Raw genomic sequence first — 23940 nt, 5'->3', positions numbered from 1 at the left:
CACTTACAAGTGTGCTTTATGATTTTTTCCTACAATGATGAAATCATCAAACTATGAATTTCTCAGATGATACTCCAGTTGTGAAGCAACACATGACTCGATTTACATGCTCTGTTTCTTGCAGGGTGACACAAAAAGATCTTGCACAAAAGTTATGGTTGGGCCAGAACAGGTCTGTGCTAAATGCCATTGTGCTGGATCAGCTAGAATGGCGTTGATTTGAATGAATGACTCCTCTTTGTAATAAGCCTTTATTCATGATAACACTGAAATTTACCAGTAGCATATCTTTAAGAGTTAACTCAAATTCTGTTCTAGAAAGTAGTCTGTGGCTTAATGGCACATGCACATTTGAATTTTGTGGTTGTTTTAATATTATTTATCACTTTTAACTTCCCTATTTTAATGTCACTGTAATGCGGATTCTAATGATGTGTTTATTTATGTGTAAACTCTACCCCAAACACACACACTGGAGCTTGAACTCAGAGGGTGGTAACCATGCTACTGCTCTGGGTATACCCACAGTTCCTAATACTGGGCCTAGAAATAGTTACTGCTATCAAAGCAAACACTGTACCAGATGAAAATAAGATCCAAGGCTATTGCGATAGATGAGAAAGGCTGAAACTCAGTCAGAACACAACTCTATTGAAACACAGGGATGGAGAGTTTATTTTAGGGTTTCTTTATTTTTTTGGAAGGCAGAGTGACACAGAGAGAAGGAGATATAGGAAGAGAGATCTTCCATTCACTGATTCACTCCCCAAATGAGTACAATAGCCAGATCTTGACCAGGCAGAAGCCAGGAGCCAGGAACTCCATTTGTATCTTCTATTTGGGAGATGGGAACCTAAATACTTAAATCATCTTCTGCAGCCTCCTGGGTTCATTGGTAAGGAGTTGGTATGAATGATGCCATAGCCTGGATTCAAACCAAGCACTCAGATACAGAATGCAGGTTTCCCAAGATGTGGCAATACAGAGTTGATGCTGGATGCTGTTTAGGTGATGTGCTTGCTAAATGGCTTTACCCAAACAAAAAAGTCAACTTTCTTCTCTCTTCATGAGAACTTGAGGTAAGGGGACTTGCCTAAGTTAGGGATCTACCCTTCCCAGGAGACTGGAAGACAGAGGTGCCATCATCTTTGATTCCAGGTCCACGAGAAACACATTCCTGAGTTGTAAAATTGGCATAAATGCTTTTTATGGGATTTTTTATCTCAAGGCAGCAGAGAAAGAATTTCCAATAACATATTTTATAGTCAGCACTGGAAAAAAAAGGGAGATCTTGATCTTAGGGTTCAACGGAGCTTAACTGAGTATTAGTCAGCTGAGGGGAACATCAAGGTCATTGACCAATGCTAGTAAACGGTAGACACATAGATGAACAGAACACAGAGATTATGAATATGCATGCATAGTTTATAAATATGTGAGTTCACTGAATATAATCAAAGCAAATTAAAAAAGTTATTTATTTATTTGAAAGGCATAGTAACACAGAAAAAGAAGGAGAGGTAGAGAGAGAGAGGGAGAGGGAGAGAGAGAGAGAGAGAGAGAGAGGTCTTCCATCCACTGGTTCACTTCCCAGTTGGCTGCAATGGCTGGAGCTGTACCTATCAGAACCACGATCCAAGAATTTCTTCCAGGTCTCCCACATGGGTGCAGGGGTCCAAGGACTTGGGCCATCTTCCACTGCTTTCCAGGCCACAGCAGAGAGCTGTATCGGAAGTGGAGCAGCCGGGTCTTGAACTGGTGCCCATATGGGATGCCGGCACTGCAGGCAGAGGCTGTATCCATTACGCCACAGTGCCGACCCCTCAAAGCAAATTTTCAATAATATTTAAAGAGCCTTCTTTTATCTCCATTACTCATTTAATATCTCATTGTGAAGGAAATACCATAACACCCCCAAATAGTATACCTAGAATATGCATAAACTAAAAAATATTAAAAACACCCCTTTCAACTTTTCTGCTGGAAGCATAATCTATAAACTATTTACTGCAGTGGAACAGAGGAAGATAAGTTAAATGTCCTTTAAAAAAATCACTCCTTCAGACACTATTGTATTCTCAACATTTTTATTTATTCTCAAGTCAAAAGCATTACACCAACCCCTGAAACATTATGCATGAACTTTCTCTGTGGTAGCTCTGGCTATAAAATAGAAATACTAATGCTTTCTCTTTCTACCTTGATGAGTTGTTTATGAGGAGCAAATGGGAATGTGCAAGCACTTTCGAATTGTAAAAATAACTGTAGAAATGCAGGGAATTATTAAAATGAATAATGAACAGATAAAGTCGATTCTGAAGGTATTTTCATTTCCCATAATAATAAAATGTAGAAATATAATAAGATATGGTGAGTCAGGCTATGTCTTATTACATGGAAAATAATATCAGGTAACCATTACCTTAAAATAATTGGTAAATCTGAGATAGTGATATGTTTAAACAGTGCATTTCAAACAATAAATACAGTTAAAAAGTTACTGATTATTGGTCTCCAAAAATATGGACATGTATAGAAGAAAAATCATCAGGGAGAGAGTATCAAATGCTTCTTAAGAACATGGACTTTATTTGGGTTCAGATCATCTGTATCCAAATCCCAGACCTACTACATATTAGGTCCATAATCTTGAACAAGTTACATAACTCCCTTAGCCTCTCATCAGAGAAATAGGAAAAAAGAAAACTACCTCCCAGGATCCCAGGGAGGATCAAACGGGATGAAGTATGCAAAATATTCCCCACAGTGCTTGACCCATAGGAAATTTTCAAAATTGCAGTTGGTACAGGGGCAATGTGCGTGTGGACACAAACACATGTGTGTCACATGAGATATAACATACACATATAAAATGCTAATCTGTGCAGACTCCTTCCTAAGTCGTTAGAACATCACATGCGCTTCAAACACTTCTTTTCAAATGACAGTATTTTTCTTATAGTCGTAAAGCACAATTCTTTGGCATATTTTTTCTGTTTCGCTACTATTGGTGCAGAATTTTAGAAAATCTTGTATGCGATATTATAGTTATAAAATTCTTGTATGAAAGGAATTCTGCCAAACTACCCTTGGAAAATGCAGCAGAGGCACTGTAGGACTGAAGAAATGACTTTGAATTGGATTTTGGGAGCCCTAGGTTTGTCATTTATCACCTGTCTTTAGGAAAGTCCCTTGTCTTCCAAAATCCCAGTGTACTGATCCATAATCACTGAGTTAATTAAAAGTACCTGATAGGATTATTGTAAAGATCAAGGAGGTAATGTATTTTAAAACTTTATTAAAGTTAAGTATTTGGTTAGTCATCTTGCAGAAAAGATGGTCCCACGTGGAATTTACTTTTGATGGCATGATTGATGATGCCACACCCACCCACCAGGGGAATAACAAAAGGACTGTGACATGCGCAATGGACATGGTCCGAAGTGGCTGAAGTGGTCAAGGAAAAGAGACTGGCTAGGGGTTTTAATTATGGTTAGGGGGATGATAAAGTGAGGGTCTCCTGCACATTTCAGCTCCTCTCTGGAACCCAAAGTAGAGTCTGAAATTTCTTAACAGGTTGTAAGAGGAAAGGGAGGGGAGGTTAAAACTCTGTAACCAAACATTACATATAGACTACTAGTCAATTGAATTCAACTAAAGGACTTTATCCTACTATTCACAGGAGTGTGTGGGTGTTGGTTGCTACCCAACAGCCACTTCCTCTCCTCTTCCTGGTGGACTGAAGTGACCTCCATCTATGCTGGCCTCAGTGTGCAGCAGCCTGCCAGGAATGATCTTGCTCTTTCATAAAAACAAGAGATTTATGAAAGTTAAATGCTCCACTTCTTTATCATCAGAATATTTTTGCCTTTAAAATTCATAATTTAATAAATTAATAAATTATAAGCTTGCTCAGGAATGTTTTAGTATGAATTCAAAGTATCCCATGTGTTTCAAAATGTTGCCATGCAACTCAAGTTAGAGAAAAAAATGAATGAAAGCAAATATTAGGTTTCTTTATGATAGTGGATCTTAAAAATACAGGCTAACACCTGGTAATCAAAAAGTCTAATGTTTAGTAATAAAGCACTTTGGTAAATGAAAATGAAATGAATCTTTGCCATTTAAAAAAGTAGAATGTGTGGAACAGATATAAATGTTTGGATTATGGAGCCTGCGTGTGAAGAATCTGCGGAGTGCTTACTGTGGACATGCTGATACACAGTGTGTTGCTTTTCTTGGAAAGGCAGCAACTTAATATATTTTGTCTTTTTATTAGAATTTTTAATTTTTAAAATTTAACACTTTTTAAACACTATGCCATTTTCACTTCAAATACAGAGAATATACACATGTACATATGTATTATTTTTCTTGAAAACTATTACTATCTCAATGTGAGGGATACATGACAATGAACACAATGTGGGAGAGGAGCGTAGATTGTCATGTACGTGGCATGATTCAAGAAGCAATATTCATAACTATATACCAAATTATTTGATATACACACAATTTTATATTCTCCATATATTAACTTCCACAGATAAGTGAAAATAGGCAACGTATGTCTTTCTGGGTCTGGTTTGTTTCTAGCATACTTATCTTAAGTTTCATCCTTTTTGTTGCAAATGTCTGGATTTCACTCTTCTTTGTGACCAAGAAATATTCCAGCATGTATGTACAACACATCTTCTGTATTCAGTCATCAGCTGAGGAACATCAAAGTTAATTCCATATCTTTGCTATTGTGAATTGAGCTCCTATAAACATGTGTCTGCCGGTATCACATGCTAATTTCACATTCTTTGGATATTTTCCCAGGAGTGAGATAGCTGGTTCCTGAACATCTATTTTTAGTTTTCTGAAGACTCTCAATACTGTTTTCCACAATTGTTGTACCAATTTGCATTCCCACCAACAGTGTATTAAGGTACCCTTTTCCCTACAACCATGTCAACGCTTGTTATTTTTTGATTCTTGGCTAATAGCCATTATAACTAGAACTTTTTTTTTTTTTTTTTTTTTTGACAGGCAAGTTATACAGTGAGAGAGAGAGACAGAGAGAAAGGTCTTCCTTCCGTTGGTTTACCCCTCAAATGGCCTCTATGGCCGGAGCTATGCCGATTCGAAGCCAGGAGCCAGGTGCTTCCTCCTGGTCTCCCATGTGGGTTCAGGGCCCAAGCACTTGGGCCATTCTCCACTGCCTTCCTGGGCCAAAGCAGAGAGCTGGACTGGAAGAGGAGCAACCAGAACAGGACCAGCACCCCAACTGGGACTAGAATCCCGAGTGCTGGTGCCACAGGCGGAGGATTAGCCTAGTGAGCCGCAGCGCCAGCCATAACTAGAGCATTTTAAGCTGGGATTGTGGCAGTTGGATTAAAACGACCCCCAAAAATGCCAAGATGAATGTTCAGACCCTATGATTAGATCACATGGCAAAATGGACTTACATTTACTGAGACAAGGACAGTTTTAGGTGGGATTTCTTGAGTTTTTCAAAGGTTGTCACATATTTGGTCAACTAATCTTTATGTTCATCAGCAACCCTGCAGGCTTGGACATAACTTACATAATGGTTTTTTCCCCACCTGTGCCATTGAAGAATCATGGAGATAGTACTTTTGAATATCTTTCAGTTTTCCAACCAACAGAGATCCACAATCTTGAGGACTCACTGCAGCGATTTTAGTTTACTAATATTGAGGCATTATATGTACCCATCTCTTCCATAAGCTCAAAGATTCTCTATACAAATAGAGCAACATGCATCTTCATGAATTTATTTATTGTGGTGAACAGAGAAACATTATTTTCTTTCCCTATTATAGTCCAGGAAAGCAAAGAATTATACATCTTTCTCTATTTTCCAAGCCCTAACATCAAATTTTACTTTTTAAATTTTAATTATTGGAATAATGCAAGCAGTAATAGAATATGCACAATGCTTTTTTTTTAATTTGTAAGGATTATTTCCATTTTGGAATTCTTTTTCCTTAAGTGCCCCCAGGGACTCTTCTCTCAGCTTCCACGTTTGCTTTTCTAAGACATGTATGAGATAGTTACCACTATACCATGCATAGGAAAGCACAGAAAACAGCTGGTTAGCCCACCTTCAACGTAGTCTCAGCGACATCTTTCTTCCTTTTGTTCACATTATCCTTGGATTCCAAATATTGAGTCATACCTATTGACTAATAAATGCTTGAGTGTGTAAGTGGGCTGTGTAAACCACATTGCATGCACATCTGCTGCTTAGTCTTTCTGTTTCCGGGCAGACCAGTCATTTATCCTGCTTTAAGGACCATGCCGAATCTCAGGTCTCCCAAATCTTCTTCAGATCCACACTCCCTTCGTCAACAGCCAGAATTTTCAAGCTCCTCAGGAATATGTTTATTGGGCTATACTATAGCTCTTTAAACACAAACATTGAAAATAGAAAGGGTTTCCCCATCCATTTTCATTCTTATTCCTACTCTTTTTTTTTTTTTTTTTTTTTTTTTTTTTTTTTTTTTGACAGGCAGAGTGGACAGTGAGAGAGAGAGACAGAGAGAAAGGTCTTCCTTTGCCGTTGGTTCACCCTCCAATGGCCGCCGCGGCCGGCGCGCTGCGGCCGGCGCACCGCGCTGATCCGATGGCAGGAGCCAGAAGCCAGGTGCTTTTCCTGGTCTCCCATGGGGTGCAGGGCCCAAGCACCTGGGCCATCCTCCACTGCACTCCCTGGCCACAGCAGAGGGCTGGCCTGGAAGAGGGGCAACCGGGACAGAATCCGGCGCCCCGACCGGGACTAGAACCCGGTGTGCCGGCGCCGCCAGGCGGAGGATTAGCCTAGTGAGCCGCGGCGCCGGCCTCTTATTCCTACTCTTTTTAATGGTTATTGTTTTTATTAGTAGTAGCCTCAATCTTGCAGTTCCCTGGGGTGCAGGGACTGAGCCTTCTCCCTTTCTCCACAAACCTGAATATTCACCAGACTTTGGCTCTGCTCAGGAAAGGTTTTTCTGTCTTTCCCCATCTGTTCTATTCATACTTCTGTTCCTTCTCGCCTGCATTTTACTTCCCGCTTTTGATTTCTTGCCCTTCTTTTTTGTACCCTCCATTGTACCTTAAGGATTTTCATCCCAAATTTCAGGTTGGTTGAGAATGACCTTTGCTTTTCTCAAAAATCAAATTTTCTATTACCTACAGAATAAATTCAAACTCCTTAGCATGGAATTCAAGCTTCAATATATTGGTTTAATATAAATTCAAACCTCAGTGAATTCAGTACAGTGCTAATATCTGGGATTTGACATTTCATGTCTCTGTCTTTTGGAATATTTTTATTTCAGAAGTTTTCCTTCACATGTCATTATTCTTCTAAACTTCCAAGGCTTACCTGAAATATCTTCTTATTTCTTATATCCAGAAAGCTCATCCCTGAGAAACCCCAGGGAAATTGGATTGGGCATTGGCTTTGCTTTGTATCTGTTAAGAATATAATGTAGTTTTATTAGAGAAATATAGAACGTAAATCATCCACACACATATGTATACTCACAATTTCAATAGAGCTTTGCAGTCCACCTCTATCTGCCTCAAAGAAAGTATGAGTTGATAGATGTGGGCTTTAAGTTCTCCATGTAGATCTCAGTTCCTGAAACTTGTCATAGGGCCATCTTGCTGAAGTATGGTTAGAGTAAAATGTACAATTTTTCCATATTTTATCAGTTCCTCTGTGTGCTAGGCCAAACATAAAGAAGCACTGGTCTATGAGTCATTCTGTGGGTGACCTTGCTGGATTAACAGGGGGTGTATGCTCATCTCTAATGCAGAGTTTTGCTAAGGACATTTTCAATTTTGAATATGAAGTATGTCTGTAAGCTTCTGGATTTTAAACCTCTAGGTTTAGGACTGTATATTTCCTAAAGACACATATTTGCCATTTGTTTTTAATTTTAACATATATCCTAATGCTCACCTCAGTGGCTGATGCTTAGTCATTTATCTGAATATATTTTCACCCACATGGGTCTTATGGTGGGAAGTATCCCTGTATTTCCTAAATGTGTATATATGAAATACATGAAAGTTGTATGCCTTATATAAAATTTTAAAAAGACAACAGTCTCCAACAATGGCAGATTTCTTCTATCTTGCTGTCTGTTTTCTTCTTGATGGTACTCTATTTTTCTTTTAACACTTTGTGATCAATGGAAACATTCTACAGGAAGTCTGTACTGCTCCTTTGGAGAAACACCAAGATGGGCAAGCACCATCACTGCTTCTCCCAATAAGGTTACTAGACTGCTCTGATTCAATTTGTGTAGAATTCAAGAAGAAAGGTCATTTCAGTCTTTTAAAGAATCAGGCCAGGCTGGTGCCGCGGCTCAGTAGGCTAATCCTCTGACTTGCGGTGCCCGCACACCGGGTTCTAGTCCCGGTTGGGGTGCCAGTTCTGTCCCAGATGCTCCTCTTCCAGGCCAGCTCTCTGCTGTGGCCTGGGAAGGCAGTGGAGGAAGGCCCAGATCTTTAGGCCCTGCACCCGCATGGGAGACCAGAAAGAAGCACCTGGCTCCTGCCTTTGGATCAGTGCGGTGCGCCAGCCGCAGCGCGCCGGCCGCCGCCGCCATTGGAGGGTGAACCAACGGCAAAGGAAGACCTTTCTCTCTGTCTCTCTCTCTCACTGTCCACTCTGCCTGTCAAAAAAAAAAAAAAAAAAAAAAAAAAAAGAATCAGAAAAACACTGCCAAAAGAATCTCAAACGTACCATATTGGTCTCAGGTGGATTAAAATTTAAACATTATACCTGCATCTTCTAAAAAATACTCAGCTTTTAAAATTTAATACAAAGAAAGCATGGTGTAACATACTTCCATGAATTCATATAGGGGTGTGTGTGTGCGTGTGTGTGTGTGTCTCAGTAACAATAAACTCCCCTTCTTTAGGATGTTGTGACATTTTGTGCCTTTCCTTCACAGGAAAAGATAACACAAAATCATCAGCAAGTTGTAACAGTTCAATGTTGCACTTGGAGATTTTGCCTTTTGATGGGATCCCTTTATAACCTGACTAATGTTAGGTTGTATTGTCTCACATCACCACCTTTGATCATCATTTCAGCAGAGCAGGGCTAATGTCAGCATCTTCATTAAGCTCCGGCAGAGTTCCCTGCTGTTTTGTTAGATAATCAAAATATTTTTCATTTTATGAAAAACAGGAAAGGAATTTGTACTTGTGTCTCCTTATTTCTTATGTCTATTGTCTCTGTTAGAGACAAAAACGAGTATTAAAAAGGCAACCACAGCCATACATTTCAATGAAAGTTTCTCCCAGGAGTATTACCCTTTGTGGTTTCTGGGTAAGCCTCGTCTGGAAATGAGGCCCAGAATTTAAGAACAAGGTTAGGTTGTTATCTAAATTGTCATATTTCAACTAGATTTTTAAGCCTCATTACGAATATAGCCAAGTGCAGTAACTACCAGAAAAAATAGTCTGCAGCTGAAAGCTTAGGGTTCTTAGCATTTGACCTATGGTCTTTTGATTTTCTGCCACAATTCACATTGTATTAGGCTATAGAGAACATATTACAGCTTTATTATTACTAATGCTACCTTTTGGGTTGCTGTTTGGTACAGATATTTTTATAATTGGAGTATGATAAATATCATATGAAATTATTGCCTGAATGTAAATCCTATCTCCTATGCTCATGTCAATGTCAAAGGAATCTTATTAGTATCTAGACTGCTCCAGAATGACAGTGAAGTGTGAATAATTCATTGGCTGCTTGAAGGTCAACTTGATGACTTCCACAAACACTTAGCAAGGCTCCTTATGTTTCAGTCATAAAGTACTTAACCATGGCTCTGCTAATTTATTTCTTACCACCGTCATGTGAGGTCACTGAGAATTACCTTTGTTATATGCTTCTGTGATTAGAGGAATTGAAGTATAAGGAAATGGATGGAATCTGTGGTTAAGCCAGTTACCCAAAGTTCTAACCAAGGTCACAGGTAGGGTAGAAATCAAATTACTTGTCTGAGCCTTGTGTGCTTCCTCATTGCTCAATCAAAAGAGGCAGAATATTTCTTAGGTGTGGAATGTTTGCAATTTTTCATTTTTTCATCTTGGAAAGACAGAGTAGCTTATATGTATATAGCACTTTTAAATTTCCTTACATCCAATCTTTCGGCAAATATTGCTTGAGTACCTACCTTCTGAACTGCACTAAGAGGAACTGTGCACATGACAGTGTTTTGTTTTCTGTCCTCATGAAACTTTGTGTACACAATCCATATTAAAAGAAGACATGGAAGACAGAGAGGCACATAACTGTTCTAAGTAAGCACTAGGCCAACATCAAAATGCAGAAGTTTATTACCCCTCCAAGTGTCACTTAAATCTCTCTCTCTCTTAGTTCAGAAATAAACCTACGACTGGGGTGCGTAGCCACCTGGACTGCCAAATGATTTTATGTACTTTCAAGTTGATATTCTCTAAATATCTGTTTAGAACTTATGTAGTTAAGTGTCTAGGAAGGAGAATGTGCTTTTTGTTTGTGTTTTTGTTTTTTAGATTTCAAATAAAGCAATTTATCATGCATCAAGATGAATGAGTCTTGGTTCACCATCTCAGATATGGAATTTAATGTCTTAAATTTTTAGATGTTTAGTTTAATTTCTGCCTTTGAATACTTGATTTTTGCTGACCATTTGAAAAATGTTGGGCCTTCCATGAGTTCCTGCCCATCCCAGGGTTGTACCCTGCTGACAAGAGCGAGAAGGTGCATATTAAGTTGACTGGTATGAACACCAAGTATATATTAGCAAGATAAACAGAAAAATGAAACAGGAGGCAAATAGTCACCAATTGATAACTAAGAATATTAACTGAGTCACATGGTCTTCCAGTAGATTGTTGTATAGTAACTGAAAGTTTTCATCTAAGATTTTTCTCAGAGCTGCAAATGAGATGGGCATGACTGTTTTTCCAAGAAAATCACTGCTGTGCTTGCAAAGCTGGGCAGGGCTAACATTAAGTAAGGTCCTCGTTAGGAAGTGCAGCCTCATTGCCCATAAGACCCTCCATATTTCTGCAAAAGACCTCCAGTTACTCCTCCTAGGTAGGCTCATTGCCTACACAATTACCTGCAGTTACTGGTACCTGACATGAGTAAGGAAACTAGAACACATCAAACTGGACCCTCTGAAGTCCCGAGACATTACCTAGAGAGACCTTAGTTTCCACATAATTCTGTTGTGAAGCCAGGCACTATGCACTGTGCCATGTTCTATTCTACAGGCAAATCAATATGGTCCTTGTGTTTGCTTCATTGCTGGCTGCTGCCCTAAAGTATTCACGCCCTTGGCCCAGGCAGGTCCCTGTAAAATCTTCTTAAGGACCTTCTTAGCTGGTGTGGTGGGCGCATGTCTGTCTTTTTATGGGGGCAGATTCACTGGAAGGCAATGGGCAAATATAGCATCTCTAAGAAAAGCTGCCTCATCTACTGTGTATAACTCTCATTCTAAAAACTTCAGGTTTCTGCAAATATGGTTCTGTAACTCATCCTAACTTTTTGATTTCAGGTTGGCATAAACTGAACATTTGACGACCCAATCATGAAGACTTTCAGAATCCCTGAGGAATTGAGAAGGAGCCATACAGGTAAACAAGGACAGCGGCATTTGTAGGGATGGCCTCTTCACATGTTTCCATTCCAATCTAGAGATATAACACTCTTTTGCATAACTGCCCACAGTTAGTGTGCCCAGGTACTTCTCACTATTTCTCATTGGATGTTATCCATTCCCTAAGGAAATACCTCCCCCACATAGAATATGTTAACAATTCACAATGTACAAATACCTCATTCTTTCTCTATATACACCTCTCCCTTTTATGTGTGTGGGTGTAAAAATATGTATACATGTGTGTGATCTTACTTCTTCCTCTACCTTCTGACCAGAACATTTTCTAAACCAGGAAATCTCATTGCTTGGCAGGAAAGGACCAAAACCACAATCAAAAGATAAAAACAAAAACAAAGAAGAAGGGACATTATCATGAATAAAATCTCGAAATATTACTCCAGATGCACACGCACTTGAGTAAGCATGATCTGACCTTTTATTTAACTCTCTGTTTTTTTGCATTTATCAAATGTACAAGTGCTGAAATAAAATCACTATCAACTACTTTGTTTCAATTTTTTTTCTATTTTCTTCATTGGTAAAATTTCCTCCACTTTTAATTTTTAAAATGAATTTTTGTTTCTCTGCCATTTTTTTGTAACTTTCTTAAATCTGATAATTTCTTTGGGAGGATTATAAAAGGGCTTAATTTAATAACAGAATAAATCTCCTAATATGTGCTATAGGTGCACTCTCTCATAGTTTAATTGGCTCTAGTTTTGCTCTGGATTTCAAAGCTGTTATTTTGTCTAAGAGTTGCATCCCTCAGTTTGAACCTCTGAATGAAATAAAGCAACTGAACAAAAACCCGACAGCAGAAAACACTGTGCTGTATACAGCAGAGGTCTTTGATCAACCAGAATTTGGCCATTTTGTACATTTTGTTACAAATTTTCCCCCATGTTATGATCATTATCACGAATCCCTCACACTGTGATACTGATACCTCTATTTTCAAGAAAAATAGTATTATTTGTATGTATATAATGTCTACATATGAAGTGAATGTGAAAAATTGTTAATAATGATTAAAATGTAGTAAAATTAAAACTAAAAAAGACTTAACAAGGAAAAACTTTTAGCAAAAATTTAAAATAGCTAGTATCACATTTTCAGTTCAGTTCTGTAAATATTTTAGCGCCCTTTAATCTTTGTACTTCAGATGTCTATCTGATTGGTCTACCTTGCAGTCTGACATGAGTCTATCCTCACATCTTGTTTCGATGACTGTAACAGCCATCTCATTAGTCTCCTGCCTCTGGTCTTGTCTTATTCCAGGCATCAGCCACAGGGTAGCCAGAGGTGTGTGACTCAAATGCAGATCAGAGTATGTTGCACCCTTCAGAGACTATGTGGAATCCATGACATTGAACTACAGGAAGCTACCTGCTTGGATTTCCTGGAATACATTTTAAAGTACAGAATACCTGGCCTCGCTACACAAGAATTGATTGAGACTTTGTAGTGGGAATGAGGGATATCTGGTGAGATTTGGAAATTTGCATTTGCATTTGAGCAAAAACCTTGGGAAATTCTTATGCCTGACAAAATTTCAGACTCACTAAGAGAGCAAAAAATAAGTCATTAAATATGATTGCCTTACATATACTGCTTCTATTATTGTGGACTCCAGACTCAAGACATGCTTGATTGCTTGTATTTTCCTAATTCTTTAACGCTTTCTTGCTTTTTTACAGGCTCTTCCTTCTGTCTTGAATGCCCATTTTTTACTTTTAAATTGGCTAATTCTGACCTGTTCTTCAAGAGGCCCTAGGAACAATTCCTCATTTGTGAAGTCTTCCTGAACTTCCACCTCCCACAGAGAACCATTCTCACCCAATGGGTGCTGTTATCACACTTAATAAATACTCATTCCCTTGAGGAGAGTTCAAGGTAAAACTAGTGGGCAGCTGTGAGTATTGTGGCCAAAGACAGGGCATGAACTAAAGTGCATGATTCTTACTGTGAACATGGTAAAATATTCTAAATCAGCATTCTTGACAATGACCATCATGTAAGAGGCATTCAGTAATTTTTGATGTAAAACATTAAAAAATGTGCAGCAGGATATATGATACCTTTTTCTGTAGCCTAGAGCTTACCTGCTCAGGTCAGACCTAAGCTAAAGAAAATGTCACTAAATACATTTCATTCTAAAGATAATGACCAGGAATTGGTGCCATACTTCTGCAAGGACTTGCTAAGTGCTGTTGGAATTAGCCTTTGTTTAAAACCATGCACCCTCTCACTCTTACATTCTGCCCAATGTATCCAGGAATCCTAAGGAGATAAGAGGCAAAGAGAGTGCCACATGCAGCATTAGCCTTCCAGGGAGGATTGCTTTTGACTGTTGAGAGGCCATCTCATTTTGAGGGTGAAAGGTTGGCATTCTGGGGCTAAAGCAAGTGGTGGAGGTGTGTTGGGAGAATCACTCATGTGCCAAACAACAAAAAAGGCAAGTGGGTGTTTCCTCGTTCTATAAATCTACTTGTGCTGTGGATTTCTGATTTTTTTTTTCTCTTCTGGATGGAGGAAGAAGAGCTGGGAGAAAGGGCAGGTAGAATGAGGTAGGGCTGAAGAAATTCGCCTGTTCACTGGCAAGGGAGGTGGAAGCTTTGTGGCGATGGTACCTGACAGTATCACCATGGACAATGAGTGTGGACTCCTGTATTCAGGGGCGTTGTAGTGGATAAGCTATGTACAGGGGGTGTTGTGGTATGGAGGTGCCTGGTGGAGACATTCATGGACAAACAAGACTTCAGACAATGTGGGCCAAAAAGCAGCTATGGTGCCCACAGCTGCACTTGGCTAATCCACTGTGTTCTTCATGTTCTCCTTTTCCTTATCCTTGCTGTTAGAGTAGCTACTGGCTAGGAGAGGCAAGAAACAGAAGCAGTGCAAAACAAGACTCAGTCCCTTCCTAATCAATGCTCCTAAGGCCACAGTGAGCTGATAATGGGGAAGAAGAAAGCTTCCAGTGGATTACCATGTGCAGTCCTATTCTGAGTTGGACTAACCATAACATGACCAGTTCCAAAAAGCTATAGAAACCTCCTAAGTTGATAATTTTGAGATCTGCCTCTTGCTGGGGAATGCAAAGTCAGCATAACACGTTATAAGGTAGTGATTAAAGAAAATGAGTCATTTTATTAAACCTAAAAAGGCTTATTTTAAAGGAATTCAATTTACTCAAACAAAAATAATGAACACCAAACGGCACAGGAGTTTGAACACCAAGGGCTAGTTGTATCACAATAATACAGCTACACTTTCTGAAAGCATTTCTGGAGACTTGGAAATGCCCAGTTGTAATCAAGATGAACAAGTCAGCCCGAGGATAAGTGGGAAGGTGAGAAACTTGTAGGGGGTATAAGCATCTGAGGAAATGAACATGTAAACCAGAGTGGAGTGAGGTTTATTCTGAGTTTAGAAAAAGGAGAATAAAAACATTCTTTGGGTTAGTTTTTACTTGGTCATCCACATTAGGAAAAGGTTATGCATTAATGTGTAGAGGAGTTAATGTCTCATCAATAGGAAATCTCTAGCTGGGGTTTGGATGGCAAATAGGTCTCCATCCCTTAGACAGTGTGACTTTCTTATTTATTTATATTCCTTTGACAGGGAGAGAGAGAGAGAGAGAGAGAGAGAGAGAGAGAATGAATCTCCTATCTGCTGGCATGTTCCTCAAATGCCTGGTTAGGATTGGGCAGGGCGGAAGCTGGGAGCTGAGAACTTCATCCACGTATCCTCCATGGGTTGTAGGAATCCAATCACTTGAGCCATCATTGCTAACTTCCAAGGTCTCCATTAGCAGAAAGTTGGAATCTGGAGCTACAGGTGGGCATTGAATCCAGGCGCTGCAGTATGGGTGGCTCCCTAACCTGTAACTTAACTGCTAGGCCAAATGTCCTCTCCAAGATTTCCTCTTGACTTCAAATTTGTTCCTAGTCAGTGAGGGTAACTGCATAACCCAGTATGGATTAGAGCACAGATGGAGTAAAATCTCTCTCTTTCTCTCTCTCTCTCTCTCCCCCTCCCTCTCTCTCACACACACACACTCAGTGTAGTAACTGAAACAGAATCAATCCTAATAAATGTGAACTTTCCAAAAAACAAGTTTATCCCAATGTTGTAGGAGATGTTACTTACATTTTTTCTAATAAAGCCCCCTGAAAAAGTGCCGCCTCTTTTAACTTCAGTTCCACCCCAGCCAAATTTATTTTAAATGATAAACTCCATCTTTATTCTGTGTGTGATGGACACACTGGTATTCCAGGTTTTTTTTTTTTTTTTTTTTTTGCCAGAGTTCCATTCCCTGTTAATGAACTGTCAGTCTCCTGTATTTGGTTACTCACATCATGACTTAACTGTCATGATGAAATGATCAGATTAAGTTTCTGGATTAGCCAGAGGGCCTGCCCTTGATAAGGAGTGTAAGAGGAAGGGCTAGCTTTCCTCTTTCTCAGAATCAGTTCATATTATGCATGTCACATTACTCCCTTCTCTCTTTTGAGTTGCACCATGGAGCCACATTAGGACATGGAGAATAGGCAGCCTGGGAAACAAAGGTGACTCTAGAATATGAGACTACAGCTCTAACAGAAGTGTGCGCAAAATGCAAGCTCATCATGCACAATAGTGGGCAGACTACACAGCAGGTTTAGTCTTCTCCTTGGGGCAGAAAATGACATGAAACTGCATACAGGCATTAAGGGAAATGGTTCACAGTGTCAAAAATTGTTAGCTTCCTGCCAGCTCAACACAATAGCAGGTGCACAAGTTAAATACCCACACAGTCAAAATGGCTTTTTAAAGCTTTTGTATAGTTATAATATAACTTCCCTCCCTTTGAAAACATCAGGGCGAACATGAGAATGCTGAAGCGCATTATATGTTTTAAGTCATTGTCTTGAGAGGAAACGATAATGTTATTTCTTAAATTGAACAAAATATAAAAAAAATCTAAAATAAATCTATGGGTATGTATGTCTTCCAATAAAATTTCAAATTTAACCCCTCCACCAGGTATAACATGTGAAGGATATTGGGAATTGTTCTGTCATTCTGCAAATAATTATGTCTTCTTATAGAAAACTAATGACTCTTTCATGTATTGCTGTTGCTGTATTCCTGTGGTTTGCTAAAGATGTAGGTTATGGAAGGCAGCTGCAGGACTAAATTTTCAGCACATGTTATGGGATACTATCTAAGATTTGTGCAGTGTCCTCTTCTGACTTGACTTTGCATTTATGTCAGGAGTTATTACAATATTTGGGACATAGATTATAGATATTAATATATGATAAGTAATAAACAAATTATTTTCTATTAACCCATGAATCAGATTTTAGGGCATTCTATTTGGGGGAAAACCAAAATTCATAAAATCATAAAATCATAAATGCTTACTGATGTTAAGATCTGTTTCAACTGCTTCAATTAAAAATCAAGAAATTGAGGAACAAAATGTGCAATGATTTACATAACTTTGCTAATTAATTATTGATTAAAATTTTTCTCTTTTTTAATTTTAATTTTTAATTGGTTTTTAACATTCAATGTGATTTGTAGATACAGGTCTAAGAACATAATTATATTCCCTTCCTTCCTCCTTCCCTCTCTCCCCTTCTCTCTCTCTCACCCTGCTTCATTCCTCCCTTTCTGTCTGTCCTTTTTTTTCTTTTTGACAGGCAGAGTGGACAGCGAGAGAGAGAGAGACAGAGAGAAAGGTCTTCCTTTTGCCGTTGGTTCACCCTCCAATGGCCGCCACGGCCAGCGCATCGTGCTGATCCGAAGCCAGGAGCCAGGTGCTTTCCTGGTCTCCCATGTGGGTGCAGGGCTCAAGGACTTGGGCCATCCTCCACTGCACTCCCGGGCCATAGCAGAGAGCTGGCCTGGAATAGGGGCAACCGGGACAGAATCCGGCGCCCAGACCGGGACAAGAACCTGGTGTGCCAGCGCCGCAAGGTGGAGGATTAGCCTATTGAGCCACGGCGCCGGCCTGTCTGTCCTTTTTTTAAGTTCAGATATTATATTTTAAATTTACAGTACAGTCAAAAAGATTAATACGTCAACAAGTTAAAAGCTTACCAAGTAAAAGGCAAAAAGACGCCCTAGTTTAGTGGGGATACAGACATCAATTCATAAATAACTATGGGAAACAGGTATTCATCATTATAATACTTCAGCTCCTACTTAAAGAATATAATACAATGGCTTTTTTGCATATTCAATTTATTTGTGAATGATGCAGACCTCCTGGGATTTCTGTTGGTGATTTATGCTCTCTTCAGAAAGCGACCACTGACATGATGCTGTCAAAGTTTCTCTTGCTATTTCTACTAGAATAACACTTATCAATATACCTAGAAATTCACAGCTAGGATACTCACCTCCTCATCCGTGTGTCTCCCCATGATTTCCAGACCCCCTTGCAGTTAGGTGAATGCTATGACCGACATGGGATGAAGGGTTGTTAGAATAAATAACTCTGTCCCTGCCAAGATGAAGTACTTAAACTCTAGAGTACTTTCAAAAAAATGTTTCCTTGTGTACTGATGAGGATCCCTGTGTTGAGAAGATATTGTCACAGGATAATTGCCCAGCTTCCTGAGGTATCACCAGGACAAATAAATCCTCTAACTTCCATTAGATTTTGCTTGGGTAAAAAGCAAGGAAAAAAATGAAAATTAAAAAAAACAGTGTCATTTGGGGCTGGCTCTGTGGCGCAGTGGATTAATCCTCCGCCTGCAGTGCTGGCATCCCATATGGGCGCTGGTTCTAGTCCCGGCTGCTCCTTTTCCGATCCAACTCTCTGCTATGGCCTGGGAAAGCAGTAGAAGATGGCCCATGTCCTTGGGCCCCTGCACCCACGTGGGAGACCTGGACGAAGCTCCTGGCTCCTGGCTTCGGATCGGCGCAGTTCTGGCCGTTGCAGCCATTTGGAGAGTTAACCAACAGAAGGAAGACCTTTCTCTCTGTCTCTTCCTCTCACTGTCTGTAACTCTATCTCTCAAATAAATAAATAAATAAAAAAGTGTCATTGAAGTCACTGAAATTTCACGGTTGTCTCCTGGTCAACTGGTGGCCATTGAGCTTCAGTAATGAAAGTGTTTTGTGAGGCCAGCGCTGTGGCATAATGGGTAAAGCCACTGTCTGCAGTGCCAGCACCCCATATTGATGCCAGTTCGAGTCCCAGCAGCTCCACTTCTAATCTAGCTCTCTGCTATGGCCTGGAAAAACAATGGAAGATGGCCCATGAATTCACCTGGAAGACCCAGAAGAAGCTCCTGACTCCTGGCTTCAGATCAACGCAGCTCTGGCCATTGTGGCCATCTGTGGAGTGAACCAAGAGGTGGAAGACTCTCTCTCTCTTTCTCTCTCTCTCTCTCCCCCTCTGCCTCTCTGCAACTCTGCCTTTCTTTTCTTTTCTTTTTTTTTATTTTTGACAGGCAAAGTGGACAGTGAGAGAGAGAGAGAGAGACAGAGAGAAAGGTCTTCCTTTTTGCCGTTGGTTCACTCTCCAATGGCCGCCGTGGCCGGCACACTGCGGCCAGTGCATCGCGCTGATCCGAAGCCAGGAGCCAGGTACTTATCCTGGTCTCCCATGGGGTGCAGGGCCCAAGCACTTGGGCCATCCTCCACTGCACTCCTGGGCCATAGCAGAGAGCTGGCCTGGAAGAGGGGCAACCGGGACAGAATCCGGCGCCCTGACCAGGACTAGAACCCGTTGTGCCGGCGCCGCAAGGTGGAGGATTAGCCTATTGAGCCACGGTGCCGGCCTACTCTGCCTTTCAAATAAAATAAATAAATCATTAAAAATGTGTTTTGCCCAAGTAATTCTATGATCATTTGATTAATTTTATTCATGTGTTACTCGCTCTCTTCTAGGAGTAGGGAGGATCCAGAGAGCTACTACACTACAGAGTGTTCCCTTGACTTTTGGCCAGGGCTGCACCTCTGCAATGGTATGTTCAGTCCACATGTCAAGTGCAAGGCAAGGTCATTTCATGAGAATGGATGGCCTGGGCTGCGCAAGCACAGACTAGGGTTTTGCCGTCCTGAAGCCTTTTCTGTATCGCCCCAGAGGCAGGTGGTTAAAACCTTTCTTTTGTAATTCTAGATGTGCACAGTTCACAATAGAAAAATGATTCTCAGAAAGGTTGGTAGGTAACAGTTGCTTTGAAAATCATTTTCAGGGAGAGTGACACATTGCTTCTGTCCAAACTCAATAAGTCACGGAATTTCTTTGCTTTCTGACAATTCATTGGGTTTGAGTAAGAATGAGGAAATTGACTGGGTTTGTGGATTATGTTACAGAATAATACTGCTGGTGTATCTTTGATAGAGTCAGCCTTGAATGGGACTTAAATTTGGACCAGACACTTGATCACAATGTGATCTATGGATAATTGCTGAATTACTTGAAACCTTGATTTCCTCAATCATGAAAATGGAAATAAAGATACATATTTCATGGGATCATTTTGTAGGTTAAGTGGTAAAGAAAGCCCACAAGAAATACAACACTCAATGGCTGACAGCTTCTTCTCCTCCTCCTCCTCCTATTCCTCCTTCTCCTTCCTCTCTCTCTCTCTCTTTCTTTCTCTCTCTCTCTCTTAACTAGTGGATTGTTAATCATACAGTTTCTCTACCTAACTCACAGTTATGGTATAATGAAAAAAATGGAAACCATGCAAATGGAAGCAATTTGTATTCTGTATAATATTGTGCAAATATAGATTGTTAAGATACATGAGCAGGGACTGGCATTGTGGCATAACTGGTAATGCTGCTACCTGCAATGCAACAGCCCATAAGGCTTCATTTCATGTCCCAACTGGTCTATTTCCAATCCAGCTATATACTAATGGCCTGGGAAAAGCAGCAGAAGATGTCCACGTGTTTGGGATTCTGCAACCCACATGGGAGCCCAAGATGAAACTCCTGGCTCCTGGCTTCAGCTTGGCCCATCCCTGATAACTGTGGCCACATGGGGAATGAAACACTGAGTGGAAGATCTCTCTCTTTCTCTCTCTGTCTCTGTCTCTGTCTCTCCCTCTCTCACTTTCTGTCTCCTTCTCTCCCTCTATTTCTCTCTCTCTTTGTAACTCTGACTTTGAAATAAATAAATCTTAGACAAGTGTATGAATTCTGCAAAAGTTTTCATTTTACACTGAAGAGGGAAGATAAAATAGCTGATATTTGCAGTGTAAAGGCTGTAGGATAATGCTGAAATGTCTCAAAAGTTCCAGCTTTGGATGCTCTAGAACACAATTAGACAAGTACAAAGCTCAGACCAAAATGCAGTCCTCCTGCTTTTAAATTAAGTTTAATCAGGACATTGCCGCTCTACCTGTGCATTTCTGTCTTGGATTTGGTCGCTTACATCTTATATGGCAGAGTTGAGTAGTTGAAAATGATACCTCTTGCCATTCAAAGCCTCCGATATCTACATTCTGACATCCTGAAGAAGGCATTTGCCAAGACTGCTTTGATAAACATACCGGTGAGACCTTGTACTTTCTTTTATTTCAGCTTTTAATTAAATTCGTTTTAACTGAGTTTATTTTCCAATATTTAACATATTGTTGATTTCTGAAACCAGGTCAGAATTGGAAAGCAAATCTCAAAAATCAAATGATGAGTATCTCAATAATCCATCAACAATCTATGAGATTTGACTTAATTTTTTAACATTAGGAAAATAGAAATAATTTTTCCTAATACATTTAATATGTTTATGCACTGAATCTATTCTGGGTATTGTGCTAAGATCTGGAGAAATGGTGGTTATTTTTCTCCTTTATAAGCATATATTCTCCCTGAATGTCTAGTCAGTATATAATCACATAAATAAACTATATAACTTTGGTAGTAATCTATGGTTCAAAGAAAACAAAGCAAACCAAAAGCATAGATAGTGCTTGGGGAGGATAGACAGAGTTTTACTAGAAAGTGTTGTCTACATTTATCAAGTGACTACCAGTCAGAAAATGCTCTACCCAGTTTATATCCATGAATTCATTGAAGGCAGTCAACAACCCTAAGGGAAAACAAACAAACAAACAAACAAACACAACTAAACCTATTTTTGCAGGTAAAGAAACTGTGCGAAAGGCAAGGTCAGTACCCGCTTAAAGCAGTCAAAGCTAACTTGTGGTAAAAGTTAGGATTTGCATTTAGGACGCCAGATTCAGTCTCAGCTATCCATCACTCCGCCTTGGGGTCTGGGAGCCTTCACTGAGCTTCACTAGATGGTAAGCTAGACTGAGTCATAAAACTCCTGGGAAGGAGAGCTCTGTGTGGAGAAGATATGCCAACTATATACAGACCTGGGCACTGAAATGCGTTTGACCTGTTTGACAATCAAAATGATAGTGTGACCATACAGTAAATATGGGGGACATCATAGGAAATGATGCCAGACTATTTTTGGCATACATAGCATGGAAACAATTTGTATTTATTCTAAACACCATTTGTTGAAGGGATTGTTTTTGCTCCAGGGATTGATTTTAGCTCCTTTTTAAAATATAAGTTTGTTGTAGATGCATGGACTGATTTCTGGAGTTTCCATTCTGTTCTATTTGTCTACATGTCTGTTTTTGTGCCAGTAACAAGTTGTTTTGATGATAACTGCTATGTAGTATATCTTGAAATCTGGTATTGTGATGCCTCAGGCTTTGTTTTTGTTCTATAACTTTGCTTTAGCTATTCGAAGTCTCTTGTATTTTCATATGAATTTTAGCATTTTAGAACATTAGTTTTTCTAGAACTGAGAAGAATGTCCTTGGTATTATAATGGCGATCACATTGAATCTGTAAATTACATACATAAAAATTACATACAATAGTATGAACATTTTGAAAATATTGATTCATCCAATCCACAACCATGGAATATTTTCCCAATATTTTGTGTTTTTTTTTTTCTATTTCAATCTTTAATGTTTTGTAATTTTCATCATACAGATCTTTGACATTCTTGATTATATTTATCCAAAATTTATTTTTTATAGCTATTGTGAATGGGATTGATATTAGAATTCTTTCTTGGCCATGGCATTGTCTGTGAATACGAAGGGTACTGACTTTCATGTGTTAACTTTATACACTGCCAATTTGCCAAACTCTTTTATAAGTTCCAATATTCTCTTAATTGAGTCTTTTGGCTCTCCTATATAATCTCATGCTATCTGCAAATAGGGATAGTTTGACTTTTTCTTTTTCAATTTGTAGCCTTTTGACTTATTTCCTTGCCTAATGGTTCTGGCTAAAACTTCCAGACTATATTAAATAGCAATGGTGAGAGTAGGCATCCTTGTCTGGTTCCAGATCTTAGCAGAAATACTTCCAACTTTTCCCTATTCACCGAGATGTTGGTTGTGCATTCGTCATGTATTATGTGTTGAGGAATGTTCCTTGTATACCCAATTTGCTTAAGTTTTGCATCATGAAATGATGTTTTATTTTGTCTAAAGCTTTCTCTGCATCTATTGAGGTAATTATATTATTTTTATTCTTCAGTTGTTAATGAGATGTATCACATCTATTTATTTGTGAATGTTGAACTATCCCTGCATACCAGGGATAAATCCCTCTTGGTCAAGGTGAATGATCTTCTGGTGTGTTGTTGGATCAATTACATTAGTATTTGGTTGTAGATTTTTGCATCTTTGTTCATCAAGATTATTGATCTATAGTTCACTTTTTCTGTTTTATCTTTTTTTTTTTTGTTTCCAGTTTAGTAATTAGGGTGATGCTGGCTTCATAGGAGTTTGGAAGGATTCCCTCCATTCAATTGTTTTGAATAGCTTGCAAAGAATTGCAATTAGTTCTTCTTTGAATGCCTGATAGAACTCAGCAGCGAAGCCATTTGATCCTGGGATTTTCTTTGTTCTTTATTACTGAATCAGTCTCCATCTTGGTTATTGGTGTCGCTCCCCCTCTTCGCGAAGGAACGACACAGGACCCTGCCTTGTTCTTTCGTCTGCTTGGCCCTCCCCGGGTTTGCTGCTGGTTCTTCCCGGGTTGGCTACCGTCCCTTCCACCTCTGTGGAAGGGCGGTTCCCCCTGCCACTTTACCCACTTCCGTGGGGGAGCGGCACACCGCCGGCCGGCTCTCTCGGGGGCTGCACAGGTGTTCCTTCAGATAGATGTTCCCCTTAGATGTTCCTGGTGCATGTTGTCTCTCTCCTCCTTTATAGTCCTCTTCCACCAATCCCAGCTCTGCTACCCACACACCGAGTATGCTGCTCTCCTCCAATCA

Source organism: Oryctolagus cuniculus, chromosome 8, assembly GCF_964237555.1.
Source record: "Oryctolagus cuniculus chromosome 8, mOryCun1.1, whole genome shotgun sequence".
Classification (NCBI taxonomy): domain Eukaryota; kingdom Metazoa; phylum Chordata; class Mammalia; order Lagomorpha; family Leporidae; genus Oryctolagus; species Oryctolagus cuniculus.
Note: the sequence above shows the minus strand (reverse complement) of the source record.